At 49.8% G+C, this 12,538-nt stretch overlaps 1 protein-coding gene and 1 pseudogene across 4 annotated transcripts in view; one reads left to right on the forward strand and one right to left on the reverse strand.

Moving 5' to 3' along the window:
• Positions 1-2,350: 2,350 nt before the first annotated feature.
• On the reverse strand, positions 2,351-7,036 carry LOC110334521 (annotated as a pseudogene). The gene is made up of 2 exons (XR_002381123.1): positions 6,943-7,036; positions 2,351-3,210 (listed from the first exon to the last, which is right to left on the reverse strand). The product of XR_002381123.1 is annotated as a 40S ribosomal protein S2 pseudogene (transcript).
• Positions 6,967-12,538, forward strand: part of Mief1 (mitochondrial elongation factor 1) — a 16,004-nt gene continuing 10,432 nt past the window's right edge. For 2 of the 3 annotated variants that reach the window (XM_029548014.1, XM_021216449.2), the window contains exons 1-2: positions 6,967-7,109; positions 8,793-9,136. The gene's annotated coding sequence lies outside the window, so the exon portion shown is untranslated. Of the gene's footprint in view, positions 7,110-8,792; positions 9,137-12,538 lie in introns of those variants that run through there. The other variant, XM_029548013.1, reaches the window with a different exon arrangement.

A 12,538-nucleotide genomic window follows, 5' to 3' on the forward strand; every position in this document is an offset into this window, starting at 1 on the left:
GGGAGGCAGAGGCAGGTGAGTCTCTGAGTTCAAGGCCAGCCTGGTCTACAGAACAAGTTTCAGGACAGCCAAGGCTACTGTGTGAGACCTTGTCTCAAAAAAAAAAAAAAAAACCCACAAACAAACAAACAAAAACCCTTGGAGGGCAGAAGCAAGACGGACAAGCTGCTTTTGGTGAGCCAGGAGTCAGCGGTGTCAGAGGCCAAGGCTGCCAGACCCTTTAGTGACTCTACGAACCGTGAACACCGTCTCAGATTATCCCTCTGTGTTTTACCAATCTGTTTGCATTATAAGTGGCAGTCTTGGGGCATCCTGGCATCTGGGTGTCCACTTTGTCCTCTGAGGAGGCAGCATGGAAAGACCTCCTCTATAAAACAGGTATACAGTGCACGGATACCCAGTCCTCTCAGGAGTACAACAGGGGCAGAGGGGATGGAGAGGGGATAAAAATGTCTGTCACCGGCCATGATGGAGTATAACTTTAAGCCCAGCATTTGGGAGGCAGAGGCAGGTAGAACTCTCTGTGAGTTCAAGGCCAACCTGGTCTACAAAGCAAGTTCCAGAACAACCAGAGCTGTTATACAGAGAAATCCTGTCTCCAAAAAAAAAAAAAAAAAAAAAAAAAAAAAAAAAAAAAAAAAAAAAGAAAGAAAGAAAAGAAAAGAAAAGAAAGAAAAAGGAAAAAAAAGAAAACCAGCTGTCATTCGTGTAGCATCTAGTGTGATCCTGTAGTATTACAGCCTTTCAAGTCCATTATCAGTCCTGAATCTCACAGGAGTTGCACAGGTATGGCCTGTGGCCATGCAGTTTGGCTTCAGACCCTGCGTCTCTGCCCTCGCCGGCCCCTTCATTACTGCAAAGCGCACTCTCATCCTCCATCTGCTGGTCCCAACATGGCTGTCTGTGCATAGTACAGGCAGCAGAGATGTACGGATCTCCCTTTCTGCCCGCAGAGCCTGCAGCTAGCAGATGGCTCTGGGACAGTGATATCTGGGTCTTAAGGCTGCTCTCCAGAGCTTCACTGCTCCGGTTGTAACCATTTCCTCCATCAGCCTGGGTTGTCCCCTGGGAGAGGTGGACGAAGCAGGCTGGAGACAGGGCTCTCTCTTGTCACTCAGAAACAGTCCCCCAATTTCCCACTGTTTTAGGTACTGGGCAAAGTAAAAGAACCTGTGGTGCGAACCTCACACTTCTGTCACTCTCTGGAGAGGGGCTGCTCTTCCAGGAAGGCGCACCTGACTGCTCTTTCACTCTCCTTGTCCCCCTCTGTGCCACAGAAGGTCCCATCGTTCCAGCTTCTTCAACTTCCCTCTCAAAATGGGTTCTCTTGCCCCTCCCTCCCCCCAGCAGGCTGAAACAAGTGGCCCCAACCCCAAGCCAAGAGCAGCTGGGCACAGGGAACAGGGCTGGCTTTTGTCCCCTTCTTCCTCCCGTCATCCTCCCTTTTACTTCTCAGTAGAATCTCCCAGGCCTCCAGGACTCCAGGCTTCTGCCCTGGGTCTCGCTGAGTCAGCTAGCCACAGAGAGCGCCAAGTGCGCCAAGTGCGGAGGACAGCATCCAGCTCACCGGGGCCACGTGCCTTTGTGATCACATTCAGTTCTTCCTTGGAGACCACGCCTCCGGAGGCCACACCCCCTTTGTGACTATGCCCTCTGTCCATCCTAAGCCTCTTGGACGTCTACTCTTGTGATTGTCCTTTCCCAGTTCGCTTGTCTCTTCAGTGTTAGATTTTAGTGTCCCCAGCAACGCTCCTGGCTCCCGTGGACAATTCAGACCTGAGTTCAGAATCTACTTCCGCCATTCAGCTTACTGCCAGCTTCAACCCTGGGGCGGCTGAGACAGGAACAGCAGGAGTTTGAGGTCGGAGCTAGGGAGGTGGTTCAGTTGGGAAGGTGTCTGACACACGGAAGACCTGGGTTTGGATCCTCAGTATCCATGTAAGAGGCCCGCGCAATAGGGCGCACTTGTGAGTCCCGTGCTGGGAGGCAGAGACAGGAGGATTCTGGGGGCTGGCCGGCCAGCTGAACATGCTGAAAAGCGAAAGAAAATTCCGGTTCAGTGAGGAGCCCTGTCTCAAAATAGAGAACGGTTGAAGAAGACATCTGACCTTGACCTCTGAACTCTTTATACACATGAACGCATTGTACATTTGGCATTGTTTTTTTTTTTTTGGTTTTTTGAGACAGGGTTTCTCTGTGTAGTCCTGGCTGTCCTGGAACTCACATAGCCTCGAACTCAGAAATCCGCCTGCCTCTGCCTCCCGAATACTGGGATTAAAGGTGTGCGCCACCACGCCCGGCTTGTTTGTTTTTAACAGACTTAATTCATTTTTTTCTCGTATAAAAACCCTTATGTGGTAGCCACAGCTGGAGCCTGGGTCCTCTGAACAGAGACTCTGGTGTGGGTTTTCACGAGATGATCAGTGAATTCCTGATAAGGAGACTTGGTGAAGACAGTCTCTTTCCAGAGGTCGGGGGTCAGGTAGCTGTAGGTCTTGGAGATGGCATCAAAGGTGGCCTTGGCAAAGTCGCCCAGGGTAGCAGTGCAGCCTCTGGCTGAAGTGTAGCAGTCATCTATACCGGCCATCATCAGGAGCTTCTTGGGCACAGGAACAGAGACTGTGCCAGTGCCTCTGGGGGCCGGGATGAGACACACCAGCACAGAGCTGCAGCGGCCTGTCACCTTGCATGGAACAGTGTGGGGCTTGCCAATCTTCTCCCAGCAGCCTCTTTGCACAGGGACGATGGAAAGCTTGGCCAAGATGAGGGTTCCTCGGATGGCAGTGGCAACCTCCTTGGAGCACTTAACACCAAGACGAACGTGACCATTGTAGTCCCCAATAACGACAATTACCTTGAACCTGGTCCACTGGCCAGCCTGAGTCTGCCTCTGCACTGGCATGGTTGTCAGAACCTCATCCTTAGAGATGCACCCAGGAAAAAGTCAATGATCTCAGACTCCTTAAAGGGCAAGGAGAACAGGTAGATCTCCTCCAAGGACTTGATCCTCATGTCCTTAACCAGGTGGCCCAGCTTGGTGACAGGAATCCACTCCCTGTCTTCAGCTTTACCTTCATGAGCCCCACAGCCTCGACACCTAAGACTGCTGCCAAATCCTCCGCAGAAGCCACCACAGCCTCCTAATCCTGGGTCCCCCAGGTCCTCCGGGCCTTCCTGCTGCACTGGTGCCATCCGCCTTTTGGTGTTTTCCTGAAGAGGAAGAAGAAAAAGAGGAGGAAGAAGAAGAAGAAGAAGAAGAAGAAGAAGAAGAAGAAGAAGAAGAAGAAGAAGAAGAAGAAGAAGAAGAAGAAGAAGTCATATGTACATTTGTGACTGAACATGATCCCTCCCTACCCCCACATGTACCTCTACACAGGAGGCTACACAGCAAGACATTGTCTTCAGTACAAATTTAAAGGTCTGGGCTGGAGAGATGGTTCCGTGGTTAAGAGCACTGATTGCTCTCCCAAAGGTTCTGAGTTCAAATCCCAGCAACCACATGGTGGCTCTCAACCATCTATCTATAAAGAGATCGGACTCCCTCTTCTGGGTATCTGATGACAGCTACAGTGTACCTATATGTAATAAATAAATCTTTAAAAAAAAACACCAACAAATTTAAAGGTCCAGTTTTCTGAATGTCCTTAAGGCGATGCCAGTTGTCCTGCTTGCAGATCTGTGTTGAGAGCTAGAGTAAATGGTGCATGTGAGTGCCAACCACAGGTAAAGTGTGGCATCTGTCACTCAAGTCCCAGGGACTGATCGCCTTCAGGGCTCAGGCCAGCCATCCAGGCCTCACCAAGGAGCCAAGCTTGGTCCTTTCCAGACACAAGCCTGATTCTGACAGGGAGCTCCTTCTCACTTTTATCGGAATCGGGGCCAAGATTGGGGCTGTGGTCTGGACAGGCCGTGCTAGGTCCACACTGGTTCTACCCCTTCTGGCGCTGGAACCCTCAGCCACAGGTGTAATCGCCCTTGCAGATAACCCACCTGACTCGCTCACCTCTCCCTCTTGATTTGATGTCAGTTTCAAGTTCTGGGCATTTTGCCATTGTTTTGTGGCAGGGTCTTAGGTAGCTCGGGATGGTCTGAGACTCAGTATGTAGCCAAGGATGACCTTGAATCCCTGACCTCTTCCATCACTTCCCAGGTGTTTGGATTCCGTGTGTCTACCAACCTACTTAGAAATGTAAAACTAAGGTCCAGATATCCTGAGGCCCCTGCAGATGCCTCCTGGCTGTCAGCTTGCAGGTTTCGTCCCCAAGACCAATCCAGAACAAACCAAAGCACACACTTGAGTAGTTTTGGATTCCTCCCCAAGCAACCTCAGCCCATGTCTCCTCACTCCCCCCCCCGCCCCCGCCCTGGCCCTGGCCCTGTCTCCCACCCTGGACTTACCACATTGCTCTTCTGGACTTCTGCAGAACCTGTGAAGGCTTTTTTACAGCAGTTGTCTATACACCTATCTAGCTCTGCCCTTTGACCGTGACGTCCGGGGAGACAGAAACTGCATTTGATTTCTGCATCTCCATCTGCTTCAGAAGCAGGAACTGAGTACATCAGAAGCAATAGTGTTAGCACTCATGGGGCCGCCATTCAGGAAAAATAGGTTCATCTTAAAATATAGTATTATTATTATTTTTTTTTTTTGAGACAGGGTCTCACTGTGTAGCTCTGGCTGGCCTGGGATTTGCTATGTTGACCTGATATCCTCAAACTCATACAGATCTGCCTACCTCTGCCTCCTGAGTGCTGGGATTAAAGAGTGCTCCACCATAATGGGGTCTTGTTCACTTTTGAAACCTTTGTGGTGTGCATGCGGGTTTGCATGTGCATGTGTGAATGCGGCAGCCACAGCACCTATGTGGAAGTCAAAGGACAACTTGGAATGGCAGTCTCACCTTTTACCTTGTTTGAAGGTGAACAAACACCTTTTGTTTTTCCCTTCTGGGCAGGCCAGGCTAACTGACCTATGACCTTGCAGGGTTTTTTCCTGGTTCCTGCTCTTGTCTCCCCACTGATACACTGGAATCAAACACTCATGCTACCATATCAGACGTTACATGGGTTCTGGGAATTCAAGCTCAGGCTCTCAGGACACTGCTTTACCCACTGACCTTCCCCCCATCTCCCAATCACCCCAGCATCCTGACTTGGCCTTCTGGACCCATGGTCACAGAGGCTTCCCAAGGGACCTCAGATTGAGACTTTCCCTGAGGGCCCATCTTGGAACTAGTGTCCTGGATTTCCATATATACATATTTCCATATATACACATATTATTTTATGTGCATTGGTGTTTTGGCTGTATGTATATCTGCATGTGAAGGTGTCAGAAGCCCTGTAATTGTAACTTACAGACATTTGGGAGTTGCCATGTGGGTGCTGGGAATTGAACTTGGGTCCTCTGGAAGAGCAGCCAGTGCTCTTCACTGCTGAGCCAGCTCTCCAAGCCCCCGTTTTCCAAAATCTTTTTCCTGGCTCCAAATCCCCTTGTGCCTACCCATGCATGAAAAAGAATGATGCTTTATAATAACAAAAGCCACCAACCACAATGGCGAACTTTTCATGCTCTCTGGCATTTAATTCTAATCTTTAGTCCTATGAGGTCATCCTCTGTCCTCCTTCAGCAGTGAGTGGATCCCAGGGCAATGTGTGTGCCAGGCAACTGCATTCACACGAGCAAAGCAAGGGTCAGGAAACTGAACCTGTTGCCCCAAGTGCACCACCACCACAAAGGCCCCTTCCAAGCCAGACAGACTTGATCACCCTGACCCCTGACTTTTCTTTGACCTTCCGGTCCATCCATTCACCAGTGAAATGCCTACTGTACATGAACCTGTGCCCTGGGTAAATGAATGTTCCCCTTGAGCTGCAATTCCTGTAAGACTCTGTTTCCTTATGATGTGAGTTGGTGGTTATGTCAGTCCTGTACCGAGTCCAGAGGACCCCAGATTGCTCATGCTCTGTGAAACCCAGTTGAACCCTGAGGTTTGCATCAGTGTCTCGGCTTGCGGGTCTCTGGCCTCCAAAACACCACAGATATGTGGGGGCTGGAAGACACTTTAGTGTCCAGCCCCCATTATACTGGGAGCATGGGGCAGGAGAGAGGTGGGCGTGGGAAGGTTAGTGAATCTGAAAAAGGTAACCCTGACATCCAAGATGACTGTGTGTGTGAGTGGGTAATCCTAAGGTCTCCCCCAGAGGGTCTCCTTGTCCTTTGCAAGTGGAAAACTAATCTACTTAGGAGGCCGTCCCGAGGGATAGGTTACCCAGCCTTCTCGCTGGAAATGTCACAAACTAGATTTATTTGGGTCACAAACTTATTTCTTTTAAAAAGCAAAGTAGGGCGGCCTAGAAGAATGGAAAGCCACACATTTTGGAGGAATACTGAGCTTGGGGACCTACTGTGAGCCTCTGCAGGGCTCAGCTCTCAGTGCAAACGACCCAGCCACCCTAGGCTGCCCTCCCACGTGTAACACTGGAATACTGAAGTCTACCAAACAGGGAGGCTGGGTTGGACAAAAATGCAGTGTCAAGTATCCAATTCAGGGTCTGGGACGCCATAGGTGTTTCAAGAAGGGAACTCTGGGTGTGTTGGTCCAGTTTGAGTGGTAACTGCTGAACTTAAACTGCCTGTCATTTTTACCAGTCAGACTGGGTCCGGGGCATATCCCTAACCTCCTGACCTCTGCCAGGCTCGACGTTGGCAGCAGGTGGAGGGCGAGGACCCCCTTAACCCTTAATTCCTCCCTTAACCTACACTGACCCAGCTCTGAGCCTACACGGAGACCGCACAGCAACGCTTTCGGAGGAGGGGCCGTGGAGCTAGGTGACGTCACTCAGGAGGCGGGGCTGCGTCCGTGGGCGGAGCCCCACGACGGGCAGCGCCGGACTAAGTTCCCGGCTCCGCCTCCGGAGGGAGGCCGCTGAGGGGCCGACCGGAAGTGCTTCCGCCTCCGCCCGCCTCCGCGCTCCGTGTCCCGTCGCCGTCGGCCCCGCGAGCGAGGTCGTGCCCCGGAAGTAGAGGGGCCATGTTGATGGGTGACCCCCGAGAGAGGTACTGGGCGAGTGGCGAGTCCTGAGGAAAGGTAGCGCGTGGCCCGCGGGTGAGTGAGGGAGCGAATGAGGGCGGCCGGGAATCGCCCGCTTGAGCTCGGGCCGGTTCGGGGGCTCCCGGCTCCCACCGGGAGCTCCAAGCTTCGCCCTGCCCCGCCTCAAGACCCGGTTGCCTCAAGCCACGGAGCCAGCCTGGCCCCGGGGTCTGCGTCCCCGTCCTCTGGGCGTTGTACCCGGATCGGAGCCCATAGTCAGTCACTCAGCGACCTCGTTCCAGCCCTCCGTTGTTTTCCTGCATCTTTTGCATCCCGGAACGACCCTCAAGGCCGAAAGGGAGCTGCTCTGCAGTTGAGGAGAAAGGGACAGCGGTGGCTTGCCCCGGTCCGCACTGGAAGTTAGCGAGGTCAGAGGCTGCCGCTTCTGTCTTGGAGCCCAAAGTTCAGATCATTTTTTTGTTTATCATCCAGGCACTCCCTTCACCCCTCAAACACATACAGGCTCATACAACAACTGTTTCTTCCTCATAGGGTTATGGGGAGGATTCCTCCTAACAGCCTAGTTTTGAGGCTGGTGAGCCCTGGGTCCTGTGCTGGCAAAGTTTGCTGAATGCCCCGAAGTGCACACATGTAAGATCCCCCTCCCGCCCCCATTCCAGGGAGTTAGGGTCTGGATTGTTGTGGCGAGTGGGCAAATTACTTCCCTTTGGGAAGGATGTCGTCACGTACTTGGTACACACCTTTAATCTCAGCTCTCAGGAGGCAGAGACAGGAGGCTCTCGGAGTTTGAGGCCAGCCTGCTTTACAGAGTGAGTTCTAGGACAGCCAGAGCTCCGTAGAGAGGCCCTGGGTCAGGAAATCAAATTAAACAAAAGCAAAATGAAAGATGAAAGAAAACAAAACAAAATAATAAAGAAAGGGGTAGAGCGCGATGTCTCTGTGGTTAAGAGCACTGGCTGCTTTTCAGAGAACCCAGGTTCAATTTTCAGCAATTCTGTGGTGGCTCACAACTGTATATATTATAACTCCAGTCTTAGGATAGGACATTGTTACACTCTCAAGGCATATAACGGCATGTAGACAAACATGCAGGCAAATACCCATACAGATAAAAAGAAAAAGTAATTAAAACAATAACGCCTCCCAGCACTCGGGAGGCAGAGGCAGGTGGATTTCTGAGTTTGAGGCCTACAAAGTGAGTTCCAGGACAGCCAGGGCTATACAGAGAAACCCTGTCTCAAAACAAAACAACAACAACAACAAAAAACCCAGTAACGCCACTCAGTGATGCTGCTTATATGGTGGTACCAGGATCCAGTTGTAAATCCTGGTCTTTAACCACTCTAGGTCACACAGTATGGTAGAGTTCCATTACAGGGGCTTTTTAGGAGCAGTTCTCAAAATAACCTTGCATAGTAAGTATTCTCAGGATGTCATCATTATCTCTGTTTTACAATGAGGAAGCTGATGTGCACTGTTCTTTATGCTAAGTGCCTGGGCAGTGGGATGGCACAGCCAGGACTCAAACTCCTTAAACCCTGGCGAGCCTTAAACTGAACTTCCCCAGGAGGGGCTGTTTACAGGGAGGAATCTGATCCCAGCTTTGCCATGAGTCCTTGGAAGTCTCTGAGTCTGGCATTAAGAACCCCTGCCACCCTCCCCTCCCCTCGACACAAAGTGTGTAACAGGCCCTGCTGTCATCAATTCTGACTCTAGCCTTCTGTGTCTTCTCTGTAGAGTGTGACGTTTAGCCCTTGTCGGTCCCCCATGGCCCCGTGGAGCCGAGAGGCAGTGCTGCGTCTATACCGGGCTCTGCTGCGCCAAGGCCGAGAGCTTCGCTACACTGATAGAGACTTCTACTTTGCTTCCATCCGCCGAGAATTCAGGAAAAATCAGAAGCTTGAGAATCTGGAGGCTCGAGAGAAGCAGCTGGAGAAGGGCCTGGCCCTCCTCCATAGCAAACTAGGAGGCCTTATCTAGGGTCCTCTTCCCCTCCTGCCCCAATTCCAAGACAGGCCAAAGCTGCGTCAGAGACACTCCTGGCCCCCACCCCACCTCACAGATGTATTAGGAAGCCTCAGGTAGGTAGATCCTTAATCCTAGAGGGTTCTTCTTTCTGTGCAAGAAGCAAGGAAATGGAAGACCTTTGTCATCAGAATATGTTCTTTATTCCTGAAAACTCACTAGGTAAAGTATAGGCTACACAGAGAAAAAACCAACACACACACACACACACCGATAGATGTGGGTCCTTTACTGGATTACAACCCCTGTTCTGGTGGGCCAGAACAGAATTGGCATCATTTTATTTCATAGAGTACTTTATATATGAGAATATTAGAAACGAGTGACTAACGTCATCAGAGTTCAGTTCCAAGCCAGCTTGTCTGCTCAGTTACACTGCATCACACACACCATGTTTGCTGAAATACAAGCTTATCTTTACTGCATAGTTGGTACAACAGTCAAATCCTGCACTGCTAACTAGTAGCTGTGGGATACAGGTGACTCTAAACCTTGATTATCTGTGATGTAGAAGCAGTAGTCCTTAACCTCTGGGTTCGGTGAGAATTGACCCAGACAGTGTACAGTCAGCACGGAAAGTGGCATGTTGCAGATGGGTCATTTGCAAGCCCCACCAGAAGAGAACTGTCTTTTTTTTTTTTTTTTTTCAAGACGGTTTCTCTGTATAGCCCTGGCTGTCCTCGAACTCAGAAATCCGCCTGCCTCTGCCTCCCGAGTGCTGGGATTAAAGGCGTGCACCACCACACCCGGTAGAATTGGCATTTTATTTCACAGGCTCTTATATATTTGAGAATATCAGATATGAGTGGTTGTGTTCTTGTGCCCTTTCGTAAAGTTAAAGTTGCATTTTTTTTTTTAAATTGAGAGTGTGGGTATATATGCCTTAGCCTGCATGGGGAGGTCAGAATACTTGTGGGAGCTCTGTCTCTCTATTTTGGGGATCCTGGGGTTTGAACGCTAGTCTTCAGGTTTGTCTGCAACTGTCTTTATCCACTGAGCCATCTCCCTGGCCTTAGCTGTATTTACTCTTGAGGACATTGCCATCAAGAAGCCCCAGTGCAGCGCGATGGCCATGTTTAAGTCAGGAACCATCCAGAGGCCCCTGTAGATGCCTAGGCTATGGGGATAGAGAAGAAAAAGTCCATTAAGAATTGTAGACTAAGCCGGGCATGGTGGCACACGCCTTTAATCCCAGCACTCGGGAGGCAGAGGCAGGCGGATTTCTGAGCTCAAGGCCAGCCTGGTCTACAAAGTGAGTTCCAGGACAGCCAGGGCTACACAGAGAAACCCTGTCTTGAAAAACAAACAAACAAACAAACAAACAAAAAATTGTAGACTAGGGCTGGGGACATGATTCAGTGGTTATGAGCACTTGTTTTTGCAGAAAACCCAGATTAAATTCCCAGAACTCATAAGATAGCTCATAACTGTCCATTACTCCAGTTTCAAGGGGTCCGATGATCTCTTCTGACCTCCACAGGCATCAGGCACACGCTTGGTGCATAGGTGATATGATAAGATAGATCTTAGAAATAAACAACCTCAGACTAAGGAGGAATTCAAATTCAGTGGTCAGTAATCAAGATATGAATAGGGCTGTGCCAGGGCTTGTATAAAAGCTGTGGAGGTAGGAATGAAGATGGCTCTCTTGGTTGGTAGGAGAGACTTGTGTAGTTACAGAAAAGATGTTTGAGGTCTGTTTCAAATGAGAGAGCTTGCTGCAGTGGGAGAGAATAAACAAATGGCTGGGTGGAAACTTCACTTGGTAGCCTGGAAATGTGTCTGGTTGTGGTTAGAATGGAAAAAGGACTGTGACAGAGTGGACTTTGGGCCATGGACAGAAGGACATTTAATTTCCTGTTGTGGGACCTAGTATCTGACTGGAGGACTGTCACAGTCTTTGTTTTTCTCTGTGCAGCCCCGTCTATCCTAGAACTCACAGAGATCCATCTGCTTCTGCCTCCTGAGTGCTGGGATTCAAGGTATGCACCACCACCTCCTGGTTCATCACAGCTGTCTAAGAAGGGAGTGACAGTCACATTTCTGTCTTGGAGTGCCAGGGTAGTGTGGAGAACAAGTTGGTGAGAGACCCTAGAGCAGATGATAGAGTAGTGAGTTGGTCCTGTGTATCATAGCCTACTCAGTATGTGTACCATACAGCATAGACAACAGTAGGACTTAGTGGCTAGCTGGCTGAGAGAAGGGGAAAGAGGCTGAAGGGAAGCCACATGAAGCTGGGGCATGGTTGTACAGCATGCTGATAATCCCAGTACTCAGAAAACTGAGGTAGGAGGAACCTTAGTTTGAAGCTAGCCTGGGCAACAAAGATAGTGTTTTAAAACAAGGAGAAGAAAGAAAGGCAAAGATTATAGCTGTGGTATACGGCTTGCCAGTTGGTAGAGGGTAATGCCTTCTGAGACAGAAAGCAGGAACTTACAGTGTCTTTCAGTTCTCAGCTACACTTACATTGACTGGTAGACCTGCCTTTGACAGCACAGGATCAGAGTTGGGGATACCCATGGAGTCCTCTCTGCTCAGGGAGAGGCGGTGGGTCTGAGGAAGTAGGGAGTTACTGAAATGTGTTCTGATGTTTTGATTGTGAATTCTGCTAAATCTTGCCATCAAGGGAAAAATGAAAAGCTGGGTGTGGTGATGCTAAACTGTAATCCCAGTACTCAGGAAGCTAAGGCCAGAGGACCACAAGTTCAAAGTTAATCTGTGACAGATACAGCAGACTGTGTCTGGGAAAGCCTGGGACAGGTAGTACATTTGTCTGCCTAGGCTAAACAATTGCCTGTGTCTGGAAGAAACAAACCAAGCAAAGCAAAACCCTCAAATGCCACAGGGTTAGCTCATTCATTACAGTAGAAAATGTGTCAGACATTACACTCATAGCAGGGAATGTGCCAGAATGCTTCCATGAAGCTATAGCCTAGTGGTGTCACAGGTTGATTGGGAGTCCTGTGGATTAGTTCTCCCAGCAGTAAGCTCTGGATTCACATTTTACTGACATGTAAGTTACTCTGGGCTAGTTATCGACCATGCACTTCAGTTTCTTCATCTTTAAAATGAAGATAACAGCCAGGTATGGTGATACATATCTGTTATCATACCACTTGAGAGGAGGCAGGCAGATAGGGAGTTCAAGGCCAGTGTTGGCTACATAGGTAGTTTGAGAGCAGCTTGGGTGACTTGGTTCTGGGGAGGGACTAATGGTTCATAACTTGTATGGAACACTCAAAATAAGGCCCAAACAATCAGGATGAGTCATCCGTTTTCTGCTTAGGTTCAGTAATTGGACAGCTGTGTACTAGAGACCTGGGCATGGCACATAAATAATGGTGGATTGAGATGGAGGCTCAGCGAGGTCTGCCAGTCTTCTCAGGTCTTGTTTGTTTGTTTGTTTTTGTTTTTTGTTTTTGGAGACAGGGTTTCTCTGTATAGCCCTGGCTGTCCTG

The sequence above is a fragment of the Mus pahari genome, chromosome 17, assembly GCF_900095145.1.
Source record: "Mus pahari chromosome 17, PAHARI_EIJ_v1.1, whole genome shotgun sequence".
In the NCBI taxonomy this organism is placed as follows: domain Eukaryota; kingdom Metazoa; phylum Chordata; class Mammalia; order Rodentia; family Muridae; genus Mus; species Mus pahari.